Source organism: Phyllobates terribilis, unplaced genomic scaffold (assembly GCF_046119375.1).
Source record: "Phyllobates terribilis strain yellow unplaced genomic scaffold, ASM4611937v1 Scaffold_5__5_contigs__length_657084704, whole genome shotgun sequence".
Taxonomy (NCBI): Eukaryota; Metazoa; Chordata; class Amphibia; order Anura; family Dendrobatidae; genus Phyllobates; species Phyllobates terribilis.
The window spans coordinates 37163483-37188730 of NW_027362765.1; the positions used below are offsets into that span (position 1 = coordinate 37163483).

Consider the following 25248-nt stretch of genomic DNA (forward strand, 5'->3'; position numbering starts at 1 on the left):
GTAATGTAATAAACATCCCATAAGACAGAATGCTCTCAGTACAAAAAAATAAATAAATAAGACAACTTAAAGGAGCATCAATATAGCAGAGATCCATATACAATCACATAAATAATTGAAAAACATTTCCCAATAGATAGATATATATAAATCAAAATATATATGGATACAAGTCAACATAGAACCATTTCCCACAAAAACAGGAAAGGTGATAATCATCAACGGGCTCTTGAGGGATGCTCCAAGTTATCAGCTGTAGGATATCTTGAACAGTAGGTTAAGAGAGGTCCATAAGGTGCACATAGATAATAAGTTATTAGCCACGAATCTAGAAAAGTCTTCCCCGGGCTGTAATCTTGTATCGTGTTAGATCTCATGTCTGGTTCACACACAGAACCTTGAGGCAATTTTTGTTTCCAGAAAAACCATAGACAGGTGTTATTTGTAACCTAGAGAAATAACTGTTATAAAGTCCATATGGATGGTGTTGTGGCAGTTTTTTAAATGTTTTTTTTTTCCTCTGGTATTATATTTTTCCTGTTATTTTCCTCTTCGGGTTCCCTAAGAAAATCACCATAAAATAGCAAGTGTTAAAATGTTACAAAGTAAAAAGCACAAGACACATGGTGCCTCTTTTATCAAATGATAAACAATAGATGAAAAAAAATAAAATCTTTTCTGCACCACAACGCTCATATTTGTCACATGGATGTTATGGGCACGGCTTCAACAATAATCCCAGCTGTTTAATTATTTACTTCTTCGAAAAACAACCATAGCATATAAGAAAATTGTCAGAGTTACGTAGCTCCTCGTTCGGCCCAATGCCCCCGTCACTACTGGATCGTGGAGTGCTGCGGGGTTACTAAGGTACAAGGAGGCATAAAAATGGCCTCTGGACCTGCAACATATGAAAGTCTAATAGGCCCTCCCAGAGGCAGAGTGTAATATGATACTTCTTAGGCCCCATACACATTAGACTAAATTCAGGTAAATTCGCTGATTTGAGCAGGATCGGCTGCAGCCTAATGTATATGGAGGCCTCCTGACAGATGATGGGTGAGTGAAGGATCAGTTATGCTTTATTACAGAGGTCGATCCTTTTGTTCTCCCTGAGGATAATCCTCTGCCACAGGAATCTGCCAGCAGCTCTCTCATACAGACCACAGGAAGATTCAGGCAACCAGAGTGCTCATGCACATGGGGGAGTCAGGAGAGATAGCCGTCAGTTGCATGATCGTTTGGCCGACAGTTATCTAATGTGTATGGGGCCATTAGTATTACACTGACAGGCAGGGATAATACACCGCACTACAGTAGTACAGTGCATCACCGGAGCAATCAGAGGCTTGTATTTTGTATGATCGCACTAATGAGGGTTGTGGAGAAGAGATTCAAAATAGATTGTAAGTAGAAAATACAAATATCAGAATTTAATCAATAAGAAATACACATCACTATAGGGAAAACAATCTCCCTGCACAATGTTAGTGAAATCACGTCCACAACGACTTTATTATTATTTTATTTATTATATATTATCTATTATCCTATAACTATTGTGTGGTGATTATCTCATCTGTCCTGGGTTCCACTGTACAGAAATTAACCGGTTCAGGACCGCCCACTGTACATAAACGTCGGCGCTGCCCGGGCTCTGTGCAGCGCTACGTTTAAAAACGGTGGGTGGTCCCGCAGCGCTCAGGACCCCCAGGGTCCTGCTAGCGATGCGGTACCGGTTCAGAGCGATAGCTCTGACATGTGGCATCATGGGGACCTGAATGGATCAGGTCCCCATGATGTTAACCTGTTCCTATCTTCTAGATGCCGCGAACCATAGCGATCGCGGCATTTAAAAGATAGCAACAGCTGGTGGTCGGCGATCGGGACCCCCCACATACCTCAGGAGCGGCGGGGATCCCGGTGCTGTGATCTCTGACATCATTGAGACCTGATTGGCTCAGGTCTCGATGATGTCAGCGTCACACCAGCCAATCAGAGAGATCACCAGGGAAGTTTGTTTTAGCAACAAACTTTCCCGGGCGATCTGCCTGATAAATACACTGTTTCTCCTCCGATCTCAGTGAGAGAGCAGAGGAGAAACAGTGTGACAAGAGCTGTGTCAGCCTTGCCACTGTGAAAGTAAAAAAAATAAAATAAAAAAGAAAGTAAGAGTTAGGGTTAGTGAGTCTGTCAGATCAGTCAGTCCTGTCAGATCAGTCCTGTCAGATCTGTCAGTCAGTCCTGTCAGATCTATCAGTCAGTCCTGTCAGATCTATCAGTCAGTCCTGTCAGATCAGTCAGTCAGTCCTGTCAGATCTATCAGTCAGTCCTGTCAGATCTATCAGTCAGTCCTGTCAGATCTATCAGTCAGTCCTGTCAGATCTATCAGTCAGTCCTGTCAGATCAGTCAGTCAGTCCTGTCAGATCTATCAGTCAGTCAGTCCTGTCAGATCAGTCCTGTCAGATCTGTCAGTCAGTCAGTCCTGTCAGATCTATCAGTCAGTCCTGTCAGATCTATCAGTCAGTCCTGTCAGATCAGTCAGTCAGTCCTGTCAGATCAGTCAGTCAGTCCTGTCAGATCTATCAGTCAGTCCTGTCAGATCAGTCAGTCAGTCCTGTCAGATCTATCAGTCAGTCCTGTCAGATCAGTCAGTCAGTCCTGTCAGATCAGTCAGTCAGTCCTGTCAGATCTATCAGTCAGTCAGTCCTGTCAGATCTGTCAGTCAGTCAGATCTGTCAGTCAGTCAGTCAGTCAGATCTGTCAGTCAGTCAGTCAGTCAGATCTGTCAGTCAGTCAGTCAGTCCTGTCAGATCTGTCAGTCAGTCAGTCCTGTCAGATCTGTCAGTCAGTCAGTCCTGTCAGTCAGTCCTGTCAGATCAGTCCAGTCAGATCAGTCCAGTCAGTCAGTCCTGTCAGATCAGTCCAGTCAGTCAGTCCTGTCAGATCAGTCCAGTCAGTCAGTCCTGTCAGATCAGTCCAGTCAGTCAGTCCTGCCAGATCTGTCAGTCAGTCAGTCCTGTCAGATCAGTCAGTCAGTCCTGTCAGATCAGTCAGTCAGTCCTGTCAGATCAGTCAGTCCGGTCCGTTCAGTCCGGTCCGTTCAGTCCGGTCCGTTCAGTCCGGTCCGTTCAGTCCGGTCCGTTCAGTCCGGTCCGTTCAGTCCGGTCCGTTCAGTCCGGTCCGTTCAGTCCGGTCCGTTCAGTCCGGTCCGTTCAGTCCGGTCCGTTCAGTCCGGTCCGTTCAGTCCGGTCCGTTCAGTCCGGTCCGTTCAGTCCGGTCCGTTCAGTCCGGTCCGGTCCGTTCAGTCCAGTCAAAAAATCTAAAAATAAAATGGCCCGTCAGACTTATACCGCAGAGGAGGTGTATGCCCTGCTGTGTTCTGACACTGATGACAGCGCAATCTCAGATGGCGATGTGGATTTTGAGGGCTTTAGTAGCGGCGACACTGAGAGCTCAGAAATGAGCAGTGATTCTGGTCCATCCTCAAGCCCAAGGACCAGTACAACAATAGGGGCAAATAGCGCTACTGGAGAAACGTCTCCAAATCAGGGAACACTGCCCAGTACAAGCGCTGTCCCTGCTACTAGTGAATTGGCGCACGCCAGTGTACAAGGGGCTTTGCCACATGATCTAGCATTTCCCAGATGGGAGGCTTCGGATTCGGCTGCTCCATTCAGCCCTGATTTCAACGCCACTCCTGGTATAAATGTGGAGGTGGAAGATTTTGGACCAATTCATTTTTTTAATTTGTTTTTTACAGACAGCTTGCTAGAGCATATTGTCGTGCAAATAAATTTATATGCATCCCAATTCATAAGCCAGAATCCCCGATCTTACTATGCTAGGGCAAATTTATGGACACCAACTAATGTCCCGGAAATAAAAAAATTTTTAGGACTTACATTTGCCATGGGGCTTGTTAAAAAACCGAGCATTCGATCCTACTGGTCCAACCACCCTGTTCAAGCCACCCCTATGTTTTCAGTCATTCTGCCTAGGACCCGTTATGAAATGCTCATGCGGTTTTGGCATTTTAACGACAATAGTCAATGCCTGCCCAGAAATGCCCCAGAACATGACAGGTTATATAAAATTAGACCCATCATTGAAAATTTGTCAGAAAAATTCTTAAGCCTCTACACCCCAACACAAAATATTTCTATAGATGAGTCCCTTGTAAAATTCAAAGGAAGACTGCACCTCAAGCAATTTATCCCATCTAAAAGGGCAAGGTTTGGAATAAAGATCTATAAAATGTGCGAAAGTTCAACCGGATACACATCCGCTTTCCGCATATATGAGGGGACAGACAGCCAACTAAACCCACCAGGATGCCCTACTTATCTGGGGACATCTGGAAAAATTGTTTGGGAGCTGATAAGTCCATTTTTTCAAAAAGGCTACAATCTATATGTGGACAATTATTACACCAGCATACCCCTATGTAAAAGTCTGGTTGAACACAACATCGGGGCTTGTGGGACCATCCGTAAAAAACGTCAGGGGTTTCCACAACCATTGGTCAACCAAAAGTTCCAAAAGGGGCAGTCAGGGGCTGTACGCAACGGAGAGCTGCTTGCCCTGAAATATAGGGATAAGAGGGATATTTTTGTCCTCAGCTCGATCCACACAGATGCCACAAGGGCCACTGTAGAACTAGGATCCACCACTCCGAAGCAAAAACCTGTGTCAGTCATTGACTACAACAAACACATGGGGGGTGTGGACCTTGCAGACCAGGTTGTACAGCCATACCAGGTATCAAGAAAGTCCTATACCTGGTATAAAAAGTTGGTTATCTATTTGTTTCAGGTGGCCACATACAATTCTTTTGTGTTGTACAAAAAAGCAGGAAATTCAGATCCTTTTCTTGATTATCAAGAAAAGGTCATTGAAAATCTTGTCTTTCAAAGTGTTAGCCCCGCTCATCCATTAGAATCTGAGGATGTGAAAAGACTCACTGAGCGACATTTTATTGCACTTATTCCAGCAACGGAAACAAGAAGGAACCCCCAGAAAAGATGTCGTGTATGTACTAAGAGAGGAATGAGGCGTGATACCCGCTACTATTGCCCACAATGCCCATCATTGCCAGCCTTATGCGTCACTGACTGCTTTAAAATCTACCACACAGAACCACGTTTTTAAACTGTAAAAATGTATCCCAATTTGTCATTCAAACATTTGGTTCATTTAGTGAATGACATATTCGAGTAGAGCTCACTTAATTTCCAGGGGGGGGTTCTCCAGAATCTAAACCTTCCATTGCGTGCTTGTTTCTGGAAATCATCCATCGAGTTAAAATGGTCACTAAACCCATAGATGAATTCCCAGAGGGGTGTCATTTCCAAAATGGGGTCACTTCAGGGGGGATTCTTTAGCTCTGGTACTCTGAAAAGTGCCAGAGCAGCATAATCCCCCCTGAAGTGACCCCATTATGGAAATGACACCTCTGTGGGAATTCATCTATGGGTTTAGTGACCATTTACCTACTTATTTTCCCACCACTAGATTAATTTATACAGAGGAGTAGATTGTAAAATTCGGTCACTTGTTGTGGGTTTCCTCTGTTTAGGCACCTCAGGGGCTCTCCAAATGCAACATGGCGTCCGCTATCCATTCCAGTCAAATTTCCATTCCAAAAGTCAAATGGCGCTCCTTACCTTCCGAGCCATGTCGTACGCCCAAACAGTGGCTTTGCACCACATATGGGGTATCAGCGTGCTCAGGAGAAATTGCACAACACATTTTGGGGTCCATTTTTTCTGGCTGCCCTTGTGAAAATTAAAAATTTGAGGCTAAAGTAGCAATTTTGTGATAAAAATGTGTTTTTTTATTTTCACCCTTCAACATTATAAAATTGTGTGAAGCCCCTGGGGGTTCAAGGTGCTCACCACACATCTAGATAAGTTCCTTGAGGGGTCTAGTTTCCAAAATGGGGTGACTTGTTGGGGGCGTGCTCAGGAGAAATTGCACAACACATTTTGGGGTCCATTTTTTCTGGCTGCCCTTGTGAAAATTAAAAATTTGAGGCTAAAGTAGCAGTTTTGTGAAAAAAAGTTAAATGTTCATTGTTTTCTTCCACATTCCAAAAATTCCTGTGAAGCACCTGAAGGGTTAATAAACTTCTTGAATGTGGTTTTGAGCACCTTGAGGGGTGCAGTTTTTAGAATGGTATCACTTTTGGGTATTTTCTGTCATAAAGGCTCCTCAAAGTCACTTCAAATAAGATGTGGTCCCTAAAAAAATGTTTTTGTAAATTTTGTTGTAAAAATGAGAAATCGCTGGTCAACTTTTAACCCTTATAGCTTCCTAACAGAAAAAAATTTTGGTTCCAAAATTGTGCTGATGTGAAGTAGACATGTGGGAAATGTTATTCATTAACTATTTTGTGTGACATATCTCTCTGATTAAAGGGCATGAAAATTCAAAGTTTGAAAATTGCAAAATTTTCAAAATTTTCGCCAAATTTCCGATTTTTTCACAAATAAACGCAAGTGATATCGAAGAAATTTTACCACTATCATGAAGTACAATATGTCACAAAAAAACAATCTCAGAATCAGGGGGATCCGTTGAAGCGTTCCAGAGTAATTACCTCATAAAGTGACAGTGGTCAGAATTGAAAAAATTGGCCCGGTCACGAAGGCAAAAACAGGCTCTGGCGCGAAGTGGTTAAGAATGGGGCAAAGTGAGCATTTATTACCAGTGGGGTGGGTGGTACCAGACTGTGGTAACATTATACTGTGTGGGGGGATGGCGGTACTGTGGGAACATTATACTGTGTTTGGGTGGATGGCAGTACTGTGGGAACAATATACTGTGTGTGGGGGGTGGCGGTACTGTGGGAACATTATACTGTGTGTGGGGGGATGGCGGTACTGTAGGAACAATATACTGTGTGGGGGGATAGCGGTACTGTGGGAACATTATACTGTGTGTGGGGGGATGGCAGAACTGTGGGAACATTATACTCTGTGGGGGGATAGCGGTACTGTGGGAACATTATACTGTGTGTGGGTGGATGGCGGTACTGTGGGAACATATACTGTGTGTGGGGGGATGGCGGTACTGTGGGAACATTATACTGTGTGTGGGTGGATGGCGGTACTGTGGGAACATTATACTGTGTGTGGGGGGGATGACGGTACTGGGGAAACATTATACTGTGTGTGGGGGGATGGCTGTACTGTGGGAACAATATACTGTGTGGGGGGGGATGGTGGTACTGTGGGAACATTATACTGTGTGTGGGGGATGGCAGTACTGTGGGAACATTATACTGTGTGGGGGGATGGCGGTACTGTGGGAACATTATACTGTGTGTGGGAGGATGGCAGTACTGTGGGAACAATATACTGTGTGGGGGGATAGCGGTACTGTGGGAACATTATACTGTGTGTGGGTGGATGGCGGTACTGTGGGAACAATATACTGTGTGGGGGGATAGCGGTACTGTGGGAACATTATACTGTGTGTGGGGGGATGGCAGAACTGTGGGAACATTATACTGTGTGGGGGGATAGCGGTACTGTGGGAACATTATACTGTGTGTGGGTGGATGGCAGTACTGTGGGAACATTATACTGTGTGTGGGGGGATGGCGGTACTGGGGAAACATTATACTGTGTGTGTCGGAATGGCTGTACTGTGGGAACATTATACTGTGTGTGGGGGGATGGTGGTACTGTGGGAACATTATACTGTGTGTGGGGGATGGCAGTACTGTGGGAACATTATACTGTGTGGTGGGGGTGGCGGTACTGTGGGAACATTATACTGTGTGTGGGAGGATGGCAGTACTGTGGGAACAATATACTGTGTGGGGGGATAGCGGTACTGTGGGAACAATATACTGTGTGGGGGGATAGCGGTACTGTGGGAACATTATACTGTGTGTGGGTGGATGGCAGTACTGTGGGAACATTATACTGTGTGTGGGGGGATAGCAGTACTGTGGGAACATTATACTGTGTGTGGGGGGATGGCGGTACTGGGGGAACATTATACTGTGTGTGGGGAGATGGTGGTACTGTGGAAACATTATACTGTGTGAGTAGGGGGGGTGGCAGTACTGTGGGAACATTATACTGTGTGGGGGGAGATGGTGGTACTGTGGGAACATTATACTGTGTGGGAGGATGGCGGTACTATGGGAACATTATACTGTGTGTGGGGGGATGGCGGTACTGTGGGAACATTATACTGTGTGGGGGGATGGTGGTACTGTGGGAACATTATACTGTGTGGGAGGATGGCGGTACTGTGGGAACATTATACTGTGTGTGGGGGGATGGTGGTACTGTGGGAACATTATACTGTGTATGGGTGATGGCGGTACTGTGGGAACATTATACTGTGTGGAGGGGTGGCGGTACTGTGGGAACACTATACTGTGTGTGGGGAGGTGGCGGTACTGTGGGAACTTTATACTGTGTGTGGGGGGGATGGCAGTACTGTGGGAACATTATACTGTGTGTGGGGAGATGGCGGTACTGGGGGAACATTATACTGTGTGTGGGGAGATGGTGGTACTGTGGGAACATTATACTGTGTGTGGGGGGGTGGCAGTACTGTGGGAACATTATACTGTGTGGGGGAGATGGTGGTACTGTGGGAACATTATACTGTGTGGAGGGATGGTGGTACTGTGGGAACATTATACTGTGTGGGAGGATGGCGGTACTGTGGGAACAATATACTGTGTGGGGGGATAGCGGTACTGTGGGAACATTATACTGTGTGTGGGTGGATGGCGCTACTGTGGGAACATTATACTGTGTGTGGGGGGATGGCGGTACCGGGGAAACATTATACTGTGTGTGTCGGAATGGCTGTACTGTGGGAACATTATACTGTGTGTGGGGGGATGGTGGTACTGTGGGAACATTATACTGTGTGTGGGGGATGGCAGTACTGTGGGAACATTATACTGTGTGGTGGGGGTGGCGGTACTGTGGGAACATTATACTGTGTGTGGGAGGATGGCAGTACTGTGGGAACAATATACTGTGTGGGGGGATAGCGGTACTGTGGGAACAATATACTGTGTGGGGGGATAGCGGTACTGTGGGAACATTATACTGTGTGTGGGTGGATGGCAGTACTGTGGGAACATTATACTGTGTGTGGGGGGATAGCAGTACTGTGGGAACATTATACTGTGTGGGGGGGGATGGCGGTACTGGGGGAACATTATACTGTGTGTGGGGGGATGGCTGTACTGTGGGAACATTATACTGTGTGTGGGGGGGATGGCGGTACTGTGGGAACATTATACTGTGTGTGGGGGGATGGCTGTACTGTGGGAACATTATACTGTGTGTGGGGGATGGCGGTACTGTGAGAACATTATACTGTGTGGGGGAGGATGGCGGTACTGTGGGAACATTATACTGTGTGTGGGGAGATGGCTGTACTGTGGGAACATTATACTGTGTGTGGGGGATGGCGGTACTGTGAGAACATTATACTGTGTATGGGAGGATGGCTGTACTGTGGGAACATTATACTGTGTGGGGGGATGGCGGTACTGTGGGAACATTATACTGTGTGTGGGGGGGATGGCGGTACAGTGGGAACATTATACTGTGTGTGAGGGGATGGCGGTACTGTGGGAACATTATACTGTGTGTGGGGGGGATGGTGGTACTGTGGGATCATTATACTGTGTGTGGGGGGCTGGCGGTACTGTGGGAACATTATACTGTGTGGGGGGATGGCAGTACTGTGGGAACATTATACTGTGTGGGGGGGATGGCAGTACTGTGGGAACATTATACTGTGTGAGGGGATGGCGGTACTGTAGGAACATTATACTGTGTGTGGGGGGGATGGCGGTACTGGGGGAAGATTATACTGTGTGAGGGATGGCGGTACTGTGGGAACATTATACTGTGTGGGGGGGATGGTGGTACTGTGGGAACATTATACTGTGTGGGGAGATGGAGGTACTGTGGGAACATTATACTGTGTGTGGGGGATGGTGGTACTGTGGGAACATTATACTGTGTGGGGGATGGCGGTACTGTGGGAACATTATACTGTGTGGGGGATGGCGGTACTGTGGGAACATTATACTGTGTGTGGGGGGATGGCGGTACTGTGGGAACATTATACTGTGTGTGGGGGTATGGCTGTACTGTGGGAACATTATACTGTGTGGGGGGATGGCGGTATTGTGGGAACATTATACTGTGTGGGGGGATGGCGGTACTGTGAGAACATTATACTGTGTGTGGGAGGATGGCTGTACTGTGGGAACATTATACTGTGTGGGGGGATGGCGGTATTGTGGGAACATTATACTGTGTGGGGGGGGGATGGCGGTACTGTGGGAACATTATACTGTGTGTGGGGGATGGCGGTACTGTGAGAACATTATACTGTGTGTGGGGGATGGCGGTACTGTGAGAACATTATACTGTGTGTGGGAGGATGGCAGTACTGGGGGAACATTATACTGTGTGTGGGAGGATGGCAGTACTGGGGGAACATTATACTGTGTGGGAGGATGGCGGTACTGTTGGAACATTATACTGTGTGTGGGGGGATGGCGGTACTGTGGGAACATTATACTGTGTGGGGGGATGGCGGTACTGTGAGAACATTATACTGTGTGTGGGAGGATGGCTGTACTGTGGGAACATTATACTGTGGGGGGGGATGGTGGTACTGTGGGAACATTATACTGTGTGTGGGGGGGATGGCGGTACTGTGGGAACATTATACTGTGTGTGGGGGGGATGGCGGTACTGTGGGAACATTATACTGTGTGTGGGGGGATGGCTGTACTGTGGGAACATTATACTGTGTGTGGGGGGGATGGCGGTACTGTGGGAACATTATACTGTGTGTGGGGGGATGGCTGTACTGTGGGAACATTATACTGTGTGTGGGGGATGGCGGTACTGTGAGAACATTATACTGTGTGGGGGAGGATGGCGGTACTGTGGGAACATTATACTGTGTGTGGGGGGATGGCTGTACTGTGGGAACATTATACTGTGTGTGGGGGATGGCGGTACTGTGAGAACATTATACTGTGTGTGGGAGGATGGCTGTACTGTGGGAACATTATACTGTGTGGGGGGATGGCGGTACTGTGGGAACATTATACTGTGTGTGGGGGGGATGGCGGTACAGTGGGAACATTATACTGTGTGTGAGGGGATGGCGGTACTGTGGGAACATTATACTGTGTGGGGGGGGTGGCAGTACTGTGGGAACATTATACTGTGTGGGGGGGGTGGCGGTACTGTGGGAACATTATACAGTGTGTGAGGGGATGGCGGTACTGTGGGAACATTATACTGTGTGTGGGGGGATGGCAGTACTGTGGGAACATTATACTGTGTGTGGGGGGATGGTGGTACTGTGGGAACATTATACTGTGTGTGGGGGGATGGTGGTACTGTGGGAACATTATACTGTGTGTGGGGGGATGGCGGTACTGTGGGAACATTATACTGTGTGTGGGGGGATGGTGGTACTGTGGGAACATTATACTGTGTGGGGGATGGCGGTACTGTGGGATCATTATATTGTGTGTGGGGGGCTGGCGGTACTGTGGGAACATTATACTGTGTGGGGGGATGGCAGTACTGTGGGAACATTATACTGTGTGGGGGGATGGCAGTACTGTGGGAACATTATACTGTGTGAGGGGATGGCGGTACTGTAGGAACATTATACTGTGTGTGGGGGGGTGGCGGTACTGGGGGAATGTTATACTGTGTGAGGGATGGCGGTACTGTGGGAACATTATACTGTGTGGGGCAGATGGCGGTGCTGGGGGAACATTATACTGTGTGTGGGGCGGATGGCGGTACTGTGGGAACATTATACTGTGTGTGGGGGAGATGGCTGTACTGTGGGAACATTATACTGTGTGTGGGGGATGGTGGTACTGTGAGAACATTATACTGTGTGTGGGAGGATGGCTGTACTGTGGGAACATTATACTGTGTGGGGGGATGGCGGTACTGTGGGAACATTATACTGTGTGTGGGGGGATGGCGGTACTGTGGGAACATTATACTGTGTGGGGGGGGATGGCGGTACTGTGAGAACATTATACTGTGTGTGGGAGGATGGTGGTACTGTGGGAACATTATACTGTGTGGGGGGATGGTGGTACTGTGGGAACATTATACTGTGTGGGGAGGATGGCGGTACTGGGGTAACATTATACTGTGTGGGGGGATGGTGGCACTGTGGGAACATTATACTGTGTGTGTTGGGGGGGATGGAGGTACTGTGGGAACATTATACTGTGTGGGGGGATGGCTGTACTGTGGGAACATTATACTGTGTGTGGGGGGACAGCGGTACTGGGGGAACAGTATACTGTGTGTGGGGGGACAGCGGTACTGGGGGAACATTATACTGTGTGGGGAGGATGGCGGTACTGGGGTAACATTATACTGTGTGGGGGGATGGTGGCACTGTGGGAACATTATACTGTGTGTGTTGGGGGGGATGGAGGTACTGTGGGAACATTATACTGTGTGGGTGGATGGCTGTACTGTGGGATCATTATACTGTGTGTGGGGGGACAGCGGTACTGGGGGAACATTATACTGTGTGTGGGGGGACAGCGGTACTGGGGGAACATTATACTGTGTGGGGGGATGGCTGTACTGTGGGAACATTATACTGTGTGTGGGGGGAGATGGCTGTACTGTGGGAACATTATACTGTGTGTGGGGGGATGGCGGTACTGTGGGAACATTATACTGTGTGGGGGGGGATGGCGGTACTGTGGGAACATTATACTGTGTGTGGGGGGAGATGGCTGTACTGTGGGAACATTATACTGTGTGTGGGGGGATGGCGGTACTGTGGGAACATTATACTGTGTGGGGGGGGATGGCGGTGCTGTGGGAACATTATACTGTGTGGGGGGATGGTGGTACTGTGGGAACATTATACTGTGTGTGGGGGGATGGTGGTACTGTGGGAACATTATACTGTGTGGGGGGATGGTGGTACTGTGGGAACATTATACTGTGTGGGGGGATGGTGGTACTGTGGGAACATTATACTGTGTGTGGGGGGATGGCAGTACTGTGGGAACATTATACTGTGTGTGGGGGGATGGTGGTACTGTGGGAACATTATACTGTGTGTGTGGGGATGGCGGTACTGTGGGAACATTATACTGTGTGGGGGGATGGCAGTACTGTGGGAACATTATACTGTGTGGGGGGATGGTGGCACTGTGGGAACATTATACTGTGTGTGTTGGGGGGGATGGAGGTACTGTGGGAACATTATACTGTGTGGGGGGATGGCTGTACTGTGGGAACATTATACTGTGTGTGGGGGGACAGCGGTACTGGGGGAACAGTATACTGTGTGTGGGGGGACAGCGGTACTGTGGGAACATTATACTGTGTGGGGAGGATGGCGGTACTGGGGTAACATTATACTGTGTGGGGGGATGGTGGCACTGTGGGAACATTATACTGTGTGTGTTGGGGGGGATGGAGGTACTGTGGGAACATTATACTGTGTGGGTGGATGGCTGTACTGTGGGATCATTATACTGTGTGTGGGGGGACAGCGGTACTGGGGGAACATTATACTGTGTGTGGGGGGACAGCGGTACTGGGGGAACATTATACTGTGTGGGGGGATGGCTGTACTGTGGGAACATTATACTGTGTGTGGGGGGAGATGGCTGTACTGTGGGAACATTATACTGTGTGTGGGGGGATGGCGGTACTGTGGGAACATTATACTGTGTGGGGGGGGATGGCGGTACTGTGGGAACATTATACTGTGTGTGGGGGGAGATGGCTGTACTGTGGGAACATTATACTGTGTGTGGGGGGATGGCGGTACTGTGGGAACATTATACTGTGTGGGGGGGATGGCGGTGCTGTGGGAACATTATACTGTGTGGGGGGATGGTGGTACTGTGGGAACATTATACTGTGTGTGGGGGGATGGTGGTACTGTGGGAACATTATACTGTGTGGGGGGATGGTGGTACTGTGGGAACATTATACTGTGTGGGGGGATGGTGGTACTGTGGGAACATTATACTGTGTGTGGGGGGATGGCAGTACTGTGGGAACATTATACTGTGTGTGGGGGGATGGTGGTACTGTGGGAACATTATACTGTGTGTGGGGGGATGGTGGTACTGTGGGAACATTATACTGTGTGTGTGGGGATGGCGGTACTGTGGGAACATTATACTGTGTGGGGGGATGGCAGTACTGTGGGAACATTATACTGTGTGGGGGGGATGGCTGTACTGTGGGAACATTATACTGTGTGTGGGGGGAGATGGCTGTACTGTGGGAACATTATACTGTGTGTGGGGGGATGGCGGTACTGTGGGAACATTATACTGTGTGGGGGGGGATGGCGGTGCTGTGGGAACATTATACTGTGTGGGGGGATGGTGGTACTGTGGGAACATTATACTGTGTGTGGGGGGATGGTGGTACTGTGGGAACATTATACTGTGTGGGGGGATGGTGGTACTGTGGGAACATTATACTGTGTGGGGGGATGGTGGTACTGTGGGAACATTATACTGTGTGTGGGGGGATGGCAGTACTGTGGGAACATTATACTGTGTGTGGGGGGATGGTGGTACTGTGGGAACATTATACTGTGTGTGTGGGGATGGCGGTACTGTGGGAACATTATACTGTGTGGGGGGACAGCGGTACTGGGGGAACATTATACTGTGTGGGGGGATGGCAGTACTGTGGGAACATTATACTGTGTGGGGGGGATGGCGGTACTGTGGGAGCATTATACTGTGTGTGGGGGGACAGCGGTACTGGGGGAACATTATACTGTCTGGGGTACAATAAAAGGGCAGTCTACTGTGTGAGTAAAATGTGTTTCCTCTCTTTCACAGTTGGGTCGTATGTATCTATCAGAGGAAAAGCAACAAGAAATGTGTAATTGTTAAAAGTGACAACAAAAAGCAAGAAATTCGTCTCAGTAATTAAAGGGTTAATGTCCCCTGCGTCCAGTAATGGAGAATCTCCACATACCTCCACCTGCAGCGCCGCACACCAGATGTAGGTATAGGCTAATAGGCCTCTGGTGACGTGATGCCCATGTGACCATGCGATTTGAGATGTCATCGGAAGGGGCGTGGCCTCTTTGTTAATTGCAAACTTTATACCAGGAAGCCGTGTTCTGCTGTGGCTGAGGCTGTGGAGAGATGACATGGAGGACCTGAGGGGTGGGAAGTGGGTGTTCCCGTATGAGGGCTGCATAGGGGGATGCTGGTATTTACGTGGAGCTGTGTGCTGGTTTTCATCTTATTTGTGGGCTGCAAGAGGGGCTCCTGTAAAAGGCTGGTGGTCTGTGCAGGGGGGGTGCAGGAGAGGCTCCTGTAAAAGGCTCGTGGTCTGCGCAGGGTGGGTAAGAGAGGCTCCTGTAAAAGGCTCGTGGTCTGCGCAGGGTGGGTAAGAGAGGCTCCTGTAAAAGGCTCGTGGTCTGCGCAGGGTGGGTAAGAGGGGCTCCTGTAAAAGGCTGGTGGTCTGTGCAGGGGGGTGCAAGAGAGGCTCCTGTAAAAGGCTCGTGGTCTGCGCAGGGTGGGTAAGAGGGGTCCCTGTAAAAGGCTTGTGGTCTGTGCAGGGGGGGGCAAGAGGGGCTCCTGTAAAAGGTTGGTGGTCTGCGCAGGGGGGGGGGGCATGAGGGGCTCCTGTAAAAGGCTGGTGGTCTGCGCAGGGGGGGGGGGGCATGAGGGGCTCCTGTAAAAGGCTGGTGGTCTGTGCAGGGGGGGCAAGAGGGGCTTCTGTAAAAGGCTGGTGGTCTGTGCAGGGGGGGCAAGAGGGGCTCCTGTAAAAGGCTGGTGGTCTGTGCAGGGGGGGGGGCAAGAGGGGCTCCTGTAAAAGGCTGGTGGTCTGTGCAGGGGGGGGCAAGAGGGGCTCCTGTAAAAGGCTGGTGGTCTGTGCAGGGGGGGGGCAAGAGGGGCTCCTGTAAAAGGCTGGTGGTCTGTGCAGGGGGGGGGGGCAAGAGGGGCTCCTGTAAAAGGCTGGTGGTCTGTGCAGGGGGGGGGGCAAGAGGGGCTCCTGTAAAAGGCTGGTGGTCTGTGCAGGGGGGGGGGGCAAGAGGGGCTCCTGTAAAAGGCTGGTGGTCTGTGCAGGGGGGGGCAAGAGGGGCTCCTGTAAAAGGCTGGTGGTCTGTGCAGGGGGGGGCAAGAGGGGCTCCTGTAAAAGGCTGGTGGTCTGTGCAGGGGGGGGCAAGAGGGGCTCCTGTAAAAGGCTGGTGGTCTGCGCAGGGGGAGGGCAAGAGGGGCTCCTGTAAAAGGCTGGTGGTCTGTGCAGGGGGGGGCAAGAGGGGCTCCTGTAAAAGGCTGGTGGTCTGCGCAGGGGGGGGCAAGAGGGGCTCCTGTAAAAGGCTGGTGGTCTGCGCAGGGGGGGGCTAGAGGGGCTCCTGTAAAAGGCTGGTGGTCTGCGCAGGGGGGGGGCAAGAGGGGCTCCTGTAAAAGGCTGGTGGTCTGCGCAGGGGGGGGCAAGAGGGGCTCCTGTAAAAGGCTGGTGGTCTGCGCAGGGCTCCTGTAAAAGGCTGGTGGGGGGGGCGGCGGCTGGAGGGTTTGCATGAGGCGGTGGATCTGCATGTGGTTGCTTTTACCTCGATGGGGCGTCATTGTGGGGACGTAGGGGGTCCTGTTATTTGCATGTGGCTGCTTGCTAAGAGAGTGATGTTACATGGTGCTGCCCAGGATACTGTGTGATGTCCCTTGTGTTGGGTTGCGTGTGCGGGGTGCGCCCACTGCGCCGGGAAGTGTAGTTTTACTTTGGGGGGTTGGGCTGAACAGGGAAGGGAGTGATGTTGGGGCATCTGAAGGGAGGGATTGAGAGTATTTACATGAGATTCTTCCTGAAGGGGCTGCACGCTGAGGAGTGAATCCTGTTTTGTACTTAAGGCTATGTGCCCACGTTGCGGACCTGAAGCATATTTTTTACGCTTCTCCCTGGCGGGAAAATCGCATGCGGATATTACATGCGGTTTTCCCGCCAGGTAGAAGCGTTTGTGAGGCGTCTTTGCATGCATTTCCGCATGCGGGTTATCAAGCACTTCTCCAAGCATCACTTGGAAAAGTGCTTGACAACTTGTTCAGAATGGTAAAAAATAAAAAAATAAACTTTATACTCACCTTCCGATGCATTCTCTACCCCGTCCGGAGTCTTGAGCGGCTCACGCAGTTGTGTGCAGGACCTGCGGTGACGTCATTGAGTCATGTGATGGGTCACATGACTCAATGACGTGGCAGGTCCTTCAGACAACAGCGCGACGGAGGGAAAACATCAGAAGATAAGTATAAACTTTATTTTATTCTTTTTTTTACAGGTTCTTTGGTATCCAGGTCTGGATGAGAGTCTCCTCTCATCCAGACTTGGGTACCATCCGCACATTGATTCCGCTGCGCTTCCGCAAAATTAATGAACATGCTGCGGATTTTTGACCGCAGCATATACGCTGCGGAAAAATCCGCAGCATGGGCATTGACATTGCGGAATGCCATTGGGGACCATGGGGTGCGGATATACATGCGTTTTTCAAGCGTTTACGCTGCAGAAATTCCGCAGCATATACGCTTGAAAAACGCTACGTGGGCACACAGCCTAAAGCTGTTCTCAATAGTATTAGGCGACACAGGACTGCAGGTTTACGCCCGGCCACCAGGAGGCTCCAAACTGCGTAAAAAAATCAAACGTAGTGTCTACATAACGGGCTATATCTTCTCCTCGGACAAGTGAGGCCGCTGAATCCATGCGAGGCTGCCGAAGGGGTGACACTGTTGACGTCTGTCAGATAGATGAGTATAATTCCTCCAAAACCCCCCTCCCACTTTCTCCATTTCTATTGACTTGCTAGGTATTGTCCCCTGGTGGCCTCCCACCTTTTTATTTCCTTTTAGACACCTCTTTTAATTTCCCTTTCTTGTCTCTTAATCCTATTTCGGGCCCCCCTTCCGTCTTTCCACCTCCCCCTCTTTCCCCGGAGGAGTTGTCAGAGGGGCGCTGGTAATGAGGGACATTCAGCAGACTCCATAGACTGCAGGGCGTAGATCCAAATCCAGCATCCAGGTCAGTGTTACCGGTCAGCTCTAGTTGTGGATTATTTTATGTTCTTTCATTCACAGTCGGAGCCGCCAGAACTTTCTCATCTTTATGTAGCTTCACTATACAACATTCGGCTTTTTTGTGTCTGTAAGGCTGTGTGCCCACTATGCGTTTTCCAAGCGTTTATGCTGCAGAATTTCCATAGCATAAACGCTTGGGAAACGCTTGGTGATCCGTCCCCCATGGTCCCCAATGACAAGCCGCAATGTCAATGCCCATGCTGCGGATTTTTCCGCAGCGTTTATGCTGCGCTCAAAAATCCGCAACATGTCCATTAATTCTGCGGACACGCAGCGTAATCGCCGCCATTGACTTGCATTGAAACGCATATTATACGTGTCAGCACATTTGCACACACGGATAATATGAGTTTCTATGTGCGGATGGTACCCAAGTCTGGAGGAGAGGAGACTCTCATCCAGACCTGGGTACCATTGTACCTGTAAAAAAAGAATAAAATAACAAATAAAGTTTATACTCGCCTTTCCGAAGGCTTTTCTCTGAATGCCGGCATCGCTTGAGGACCTGCGGTGACGTCAGTCATGTGACCGCAGGCCCTTCACCGCTCTGTCTCGCGATATGCCGGCAGCCGGGAACCAGACAGGAACGAGCGCTGCTGCACACAGCGGGGCATCGGGGGTGAGTATAGCTTTATTTGTTTTAATTTTTACGGTTCACACTGTATAAATCCATGCCGTTTGCATGGATTTATACAGTGTGACCTAGTTGTCAAGCACTTTCCAAGTGATGCTATCGCCTGGAAAGCGCTTGTCAATCTGCATGCGGAAACGCATGTGGATCTGCATGTATTCTGCAGGAAAAACGCATGCACAATATGCATGCGTTTTTTCTGCCAGGGAGATGCAGAAATGCTGCAGAAATTTTCTGCTTCATTTCTGCATCGTGGGCACATAGCCTAAGGCCATGTTCACACGTTGCAGATATACTGTGTTTTTAGCTTTCTGCAGGATCCGCACCAAACTCCGCAATAAAAATCAAAGCTTTTCTGTACTGTTAAAAAGCGTTAAAAACTCTGCTTCATATCTTCCCCAAAATCACATCAAATAAGCGGGAAAACGCTTAAAAAAAAACAAAAACACAGCAAAGACGCCATAAATCAGAGAAGATTGTTATTGTGTCGTGTGGTGCGGACGCTTGCAGAAAGAACGCAGCATTTACGCTACATGTGAACACTACCTCAGCATTACCGTTTTATTACATTTTTATGGGTTTAATCGAGAAAAATATAAATTACTTTTTTATGTCATTTACCAATCCCTGTACTGTAAATCTGATTGCTGTGTTGTGCGGGTCGTTCCGATTACAGGGACACAAATATGTCCATGTTATTTACTGATTTGTTATGTTTATTATTTAAAAATAAACACATTAAAAATAACTTTTTTTCATTATGAAGTGTTTTTCATTTAATTTTTTTTTACATTTTATAAGATATAAAAAATCTCTTCGGGTATGTGCACACAATCTAGAGCCGCTGCGTGCTTATGCAGTGTGAAACCCGCTGCAGCTAGATGTTACAGGATAGTGGATAGGATTTGTAGAAATCCCATGTCCACTATGTGTCTCCGTGCTGACATGTGTCGCGTTTCAGACCCGGAGCATGTCCATTTCTCTTGCGGCTCCGCATGTGGACTTTCCCCATAGACCTAACCTCTGAGGAAAGTCTGCAGTTGGGGAAAAAAATGGAGCTGCTCATTTGCATATTGAGCTGAAGCTGCCACCGGCTATTCCGGAGAATCGGGCCCGCAGGCTGGTACGTATCGTGGGCACATTCCCTGATTCTCCCTGTAGAATAAAAATACATACATTGTACACAGCAGTGTATTTCTATCAGCCTGGTCAGATTCTTCAGTACATATCAAGTACATGAAATCCTCTTCATCATGTCCCTCAAGCTTGTGGCTCAGCGCACTAAAGCTCCCATATATCTGTAATGTGGAGTTTGTGGGTTCAAGGCCTGAGTAAACACTAAAAAAAAAAAAAATTTGGAATTGCTTATTCTTAATACTTTTAGGCTACATTACCACTATCAGGAACAGTAGCGCTTTGGCCGCAGCGTATTCTCCCTGCATCCAAAACGCTGCGTTATAATCACGCAGGTAAATCCGCATGTCTTCACTTAACCATGTGGAGTTACCACATCCCATATGATTCTAGTGTGGAACTTTTCATAATGGAGACCAGCGTCTCTGCAACAGAAACTGTTGTGCTGCGTCTTGTAAATCCGTGCCGCGGATGAGTTTACGCAGCGTCAAATGGAAGCACGGGATTTCTATAAATCCATCCATTGTGCTTCTAATATAGAACGCAGCGTTTTAGATGCAGCGCAGGTGAGCTGTGTCCAAAATGCTGCCATTACGGAGCGTGGGGTTATAGCCTTATAAGAACAAGATAAATATTTTTCTTCACCTCCACTATACAGCAACCATAAAAAATACATTGTATATATACAATGTATTTCTATGGAGATGTATACTCTGCTCCTGGATTCATTGCAATGTAGAGTCAAGATAACCAAATTCTCCTGTCTTTAACATTATGGGCTATAGCTTAGTGGTTAGCGCACACAGCCTGTAAGTATTGGGAAACAGCACACTGAAGTGAGATCAATTTCTGGGTGAGACCCGATAAGAAGGTGAATATGTAATTTATTTTATGCACTGAGATGATCGGCCCCGCACCCGATGAGGAGGAGCTACAGAGCGATGAAAACATCGTAGAGGTAAGTAGAAGCTGTGAGAACAGCTGACTCGTGACTTGACGCGAGACTGAGCTCTCAAAGCGGGACAGTCCTGCCGAAAACGGGATAGTTTGGAGCTATGTTAGTATTATCTGTTTAAGGGCTCATTCAGATGTCCATGCACCTCAGTCTGATCTCAGAATGCAATGCATGGACCTGCTGAGGCTCTGACAACCAGAGTGTGACAGCCTCATAGAAATATATATACTGGAGAGGGGAAAGTCGAGTGAGGGGGGAGGCCAATTAATAGAGAGTTACAGTAGTCAAGGCGGGAGTGGATCAGGGCAACAGTGAGGGTTTTTGTTGTTTCCAAGGTGAGAAAGGGGCGGATTCTAGAGATGTTCTTCAGGTGCAAGTGACAAGAGCAGGCAAGAGATTGTATATGGAAGGTGAAGGGAAGATTGGTGTCAAACAACGCCCAGACAGCACGCCTGCTGGCTCGGCGTTATTGTGGTGCCACACACGGAGAGGGAGATGTCAGATTTAGGTAGGTGAGTAGACGACAGGAGCAGAAGAAGTTCAGTTTTGGAAAGGTTGAGTTTCAGATAGAGAGCAGACATGTTGGAAACTGCGGTCAGTCACTGGTGTTCTGTAGTACAGTGGGAGTAAGGTCAGGGGATGAAGTGTATAGTTGTGTCATCAGCATAAAGATGGTACTGAAAGCCAAATTTGCTGATGGTCTGTCCAATTGGGGCCGTGTAGAGAGAGAAGAGAAGAGGGTCAAGGACTGAACCCTGAGGAACTCCAATAGTGAGAAGGGGGAGGAAGTGGAGCCAGCGAATGATACACTGAAAGAGCGGTCAGATAGGTATGAGGAGAACCAAGAAAGAGCAGTGTCCTTTATGCCGATTGAGTGGAGCATAGAGAGTAGGAGGTGGTGGTCAATGGTGTCGAAAGCTGCAGACACATCAAGAAGAATGAGCAGAGAGTAGTCACCATTACGTTTTGCTGTCAGAAGGTGATTGGTCACTTTGAGTGCAGTTTCTGTAGAATGTAGGGAGTGGAAGCCGGACCACGATGGGTCTGGAAGAGAGTGAATGGAGAGGTAAGAGGTGAGGTGGGAGTAGACCAGGTGCTCCAACAGTTTAGAGATGAAGGGAAGATTGGAGACTGGTCTGTAGTTGTGCAGGAAGGGTCAAGACAGGGCTTTTTTTAGTAATGGAGTAATGATGGAGGAGGGGAAGATACCAGAAGAGAGGGAGAGGTTGAAGATTTTAGTTAAAGTGAGTAATGACGACAGAAGAGACTGGAGTAGGCGTGAGGGAAAGGGGTCCGTGGTGCATGTAGTGGGATGAGAAGAAGAGAGGAGCCTGGAGACTTCTTCTGTGACTGGGTCAAATGTGGAGAGTGATCCACAGGAGATGTGGGGAGGGATGGGAGTCGCGTCGCTTGGTGGCTGGGAGCTGATTTCCTGACAGATTTTCTCTGTGAAATAGGAGACCAGGTCCTCATCGTAAATGTCCGTGATAGGGGCCTGCGCTTTAGGACTGAGGAGGGAGTGAAAGTTGTCGAAGAGTTTTTTTTGGGGTTGTTGGATAGTGAGGAGATCAGGGTGGTGAAGTAGGACTGTTTGGCGAGGTGAAGGGCAGAGTTATAGGTCAACATAAATTTATAGTATATAGTTTTCTAGTGTGAGAGTTTTCCTCCATAGGCGTTCGGCACTTCTAGAGCATCGCTGGAGATATCGGGTTTGTGGTGTGAGCCAGGGCTGTTTCACTCTGTGTTTAGAAGTTCTGAGGGTGAGGGGTGCTACTTGGTCCAGGGTGCTTCGGAGAGTGACATTGTAGTGATTTACAGCCAGATCAGTACAGTAAAAAGAGAAGATTGGGGACAGTGATGAGTGTAGGGCGTCTGTAAGTGTATGATGGTTAATGGCTTGTAGATTTCTGAATATGTGATAGGCATGTGCTGGGGTGGGCGAGGATTTGTGAGCGTGAAGGAGAGAATGTTATGATCAGAGAGGGGAAGTGGGGAGTTATCTAGGTAGGGGATTGAACAAAGCCGGACAAAGACCAGATCAAGGGTGTTTCTGTCTTTGTGTGTCTCAGAGATTGAAAGCTGTAAGAGGCCAAGAGATGTGGTTAAAGATAGAAGCTGGGATGCGGATGGGGAGGTGAGGCTGTTAATGGGGATGTTGAAGTCTCCCAGGATAAGGGTTGGTAAATCTGAGGACATGAAGTGAGGTGAGCCTGGGGGACGGTATATGACCGTTACTCTGAGGGAGAGGGGATGGAAGATCCTGATGGTGTGGACCTCAAAAGAAGGGAATGAAAGTGATAGAATTGAGAGGGGGGGGTTTGCATTGTGAAGACAGGGGTAAGCAGACTCCACCACCAAGTCTGTTTGCGGGTATCGGGGAATGGGAAAATGCAAGCCACCATGAGAAATAACGCCAGGGGAGACAGTGTCAGAATCCTGAATCCAGGTTTCAGTGAGGGCCAGCAGATTGAGAGAGTTGGTCAGAAAGTAGTTGTGCAGGAAAGGAAGCTTGTTGCATAGACTGTGGATGCCACAGTGCACAATTGAAGGAGGGAGAAGGAGTACAACTGATGTTAATAAGGTTAGCAGGGTTTCGATGTGAGGTGGGGTTGGTTGAGGTTGGGGGATGGGTGGACCAGGGTTAGGACAGAGATCCCCTGAAATGAGTAGTAACAAGGCTGTGTGCCCACGATGCGTTTTTGCAGCTGCGGAAACGCATTAAAAACACATGGTAGAAGGGCAGCAATGTTCCCCAATGATAATCCGCATGTGCTGTGCACATGCTGCGGAAATTTCCGCTGCGGATTATCATTGCGGAAAAAAACGCAGCACTACCAATTATTTTGCGGAAGTGCTGGGTCTTCGCCGCCATTGACTTGCATTAGACCGCATGGATTACGCATCACTGTATATGTAGATGCGTAATCCAAGCGTTCTAATGTGCGGATGGTACCCGGGTGTAGAGGAGAGAAGAGTCTCATCCACACCCAGGTACCATTAAAAAAATCTGTAAAAGAAAGAATAAAATGAAAAATGTATATTTACCTTCCGACGGCCCGCGCTGCGCTCCTACTTGCTTCCCGGCACTTCACAGTGGATTGAAGGACCTGCGCTGACGTCAGAGTCATGTGACGGGTCACGCGACACTGACGTCGGCAGGTCTTTCAATCCATCGCTGTCGGCAAGGGAGAACGGAGTGAGCGGGACACTAGGGACCATCGGAGGGTAAGTATACATCTATTTTTTTATTTTTACCATTCTCTCGGGTCACTCTATATAAATCCATGCCGTTTGCATGGATTTATATAGTGTGACCTAGTTGTCACAAGCACTTTCCAAGTGATGCTAAAAGTTCTTGTCAATTCGCATGCGGAAATGTCAGTGAATGAACGCTCCATTTCCGCATGTCCCTGGCAGGAAAACGCATGTACAATCCGCATGCGTTTTTTTCTGCCAGGGAGATGCAGAAACGCTCAGGAAAAAATCCTGAGCATTTCTCCATCGTGGGCACATGGCCTAAGCATACATACTTTTAGTTGGCTAAAATGAACACTTTATTTTGGTCTAGATGTAGCTTCTACTCAATTTTGTTTCTTTATTTCTATGTCTTTAGACAGCTATTTCAAAACCATTCTTTACATAGACTCCATTCCAGAAAGAGATGCATGCATAAAGAAACTAAGATGGAGTCATGATAGATAAATATAAATCCTTCACTCACAGGTTGTAAACCAGTTGTCCTAGACATGGATTACGGTATGGGACAGTATGTCGGACAGGTGACAGGCTTTTTTTTTTTTTTTACAGGTGACACAGGCTTCATTAGATTAGGTGTTTGTGTTTTTGTTTTTTTTAATTGTATTCTTAATTTTACACCTGTTGTAGACAGCGGGGGCTGAATACAACTTTCAACATTGTCCCTTGCTCGCGCTGATCTCAGCGCGAGCAGGGGACAATGATGAGACCTGCTTCCAGCAGCCACCGCCGTTTATTCCCAGGAGCTGGTACATTTTGTGAGGTAAAATATTGTTTAAAAACAGACAAATGTTTTACCCCTCACAAAATGAATTCTCCACAATCCCATGCCGTAATGTTTATATTGTCTTTTGCTTCCTCCCCTGCCCAGGAGATGTGGTATATTCTGTACATGATCAGACACAGCCAGTTTTTAAGATTAACTTTTGTTTGTGGGAAAACCCCTTTAAATGACTTTCAAACCTAGTCCTGCAGAGAATGTGCATAGAGAGCAGCCTAAATCCAAGTTGGCAGAAGGACCTGGTCCATTAGCCTGTTAGGTCTAGTATTAAAACACTCACAGGGACCTGGTCCTTTAGCCACAATCCAACCACCAGAGTAGACACTAGTATGTATGGGCTAGTTCCAGGCATGATGTA

The 25248-nt window shown here is 48.3% G+C and overlaps 1 protein-coding gene across 2 annotated transcripts in view; it reads right to left on the bottom strand.

The window, feature by feature from the left end:
• LOC141270657 (oocyte zinc finger protein XlCOF7.1-like) overlaps positions 1-15169 on the bottom strand; it is a 28553-nt gene extending 13384 nt beyond the window's left edge. For both annotated transcript variants that reach the window (XM_073680745.1, XM_073680747.1), the window contains exon 1: positions 15028-15169. The gene's annotated coding sequence lies outside the window, so the exon portion shown is untranslated. The remainder of the gene's footprint in view (positions 1-15027) is intronic.
• Between the last annotated feature and the right edge of the window lie 10079 nt (positions 15170-25248).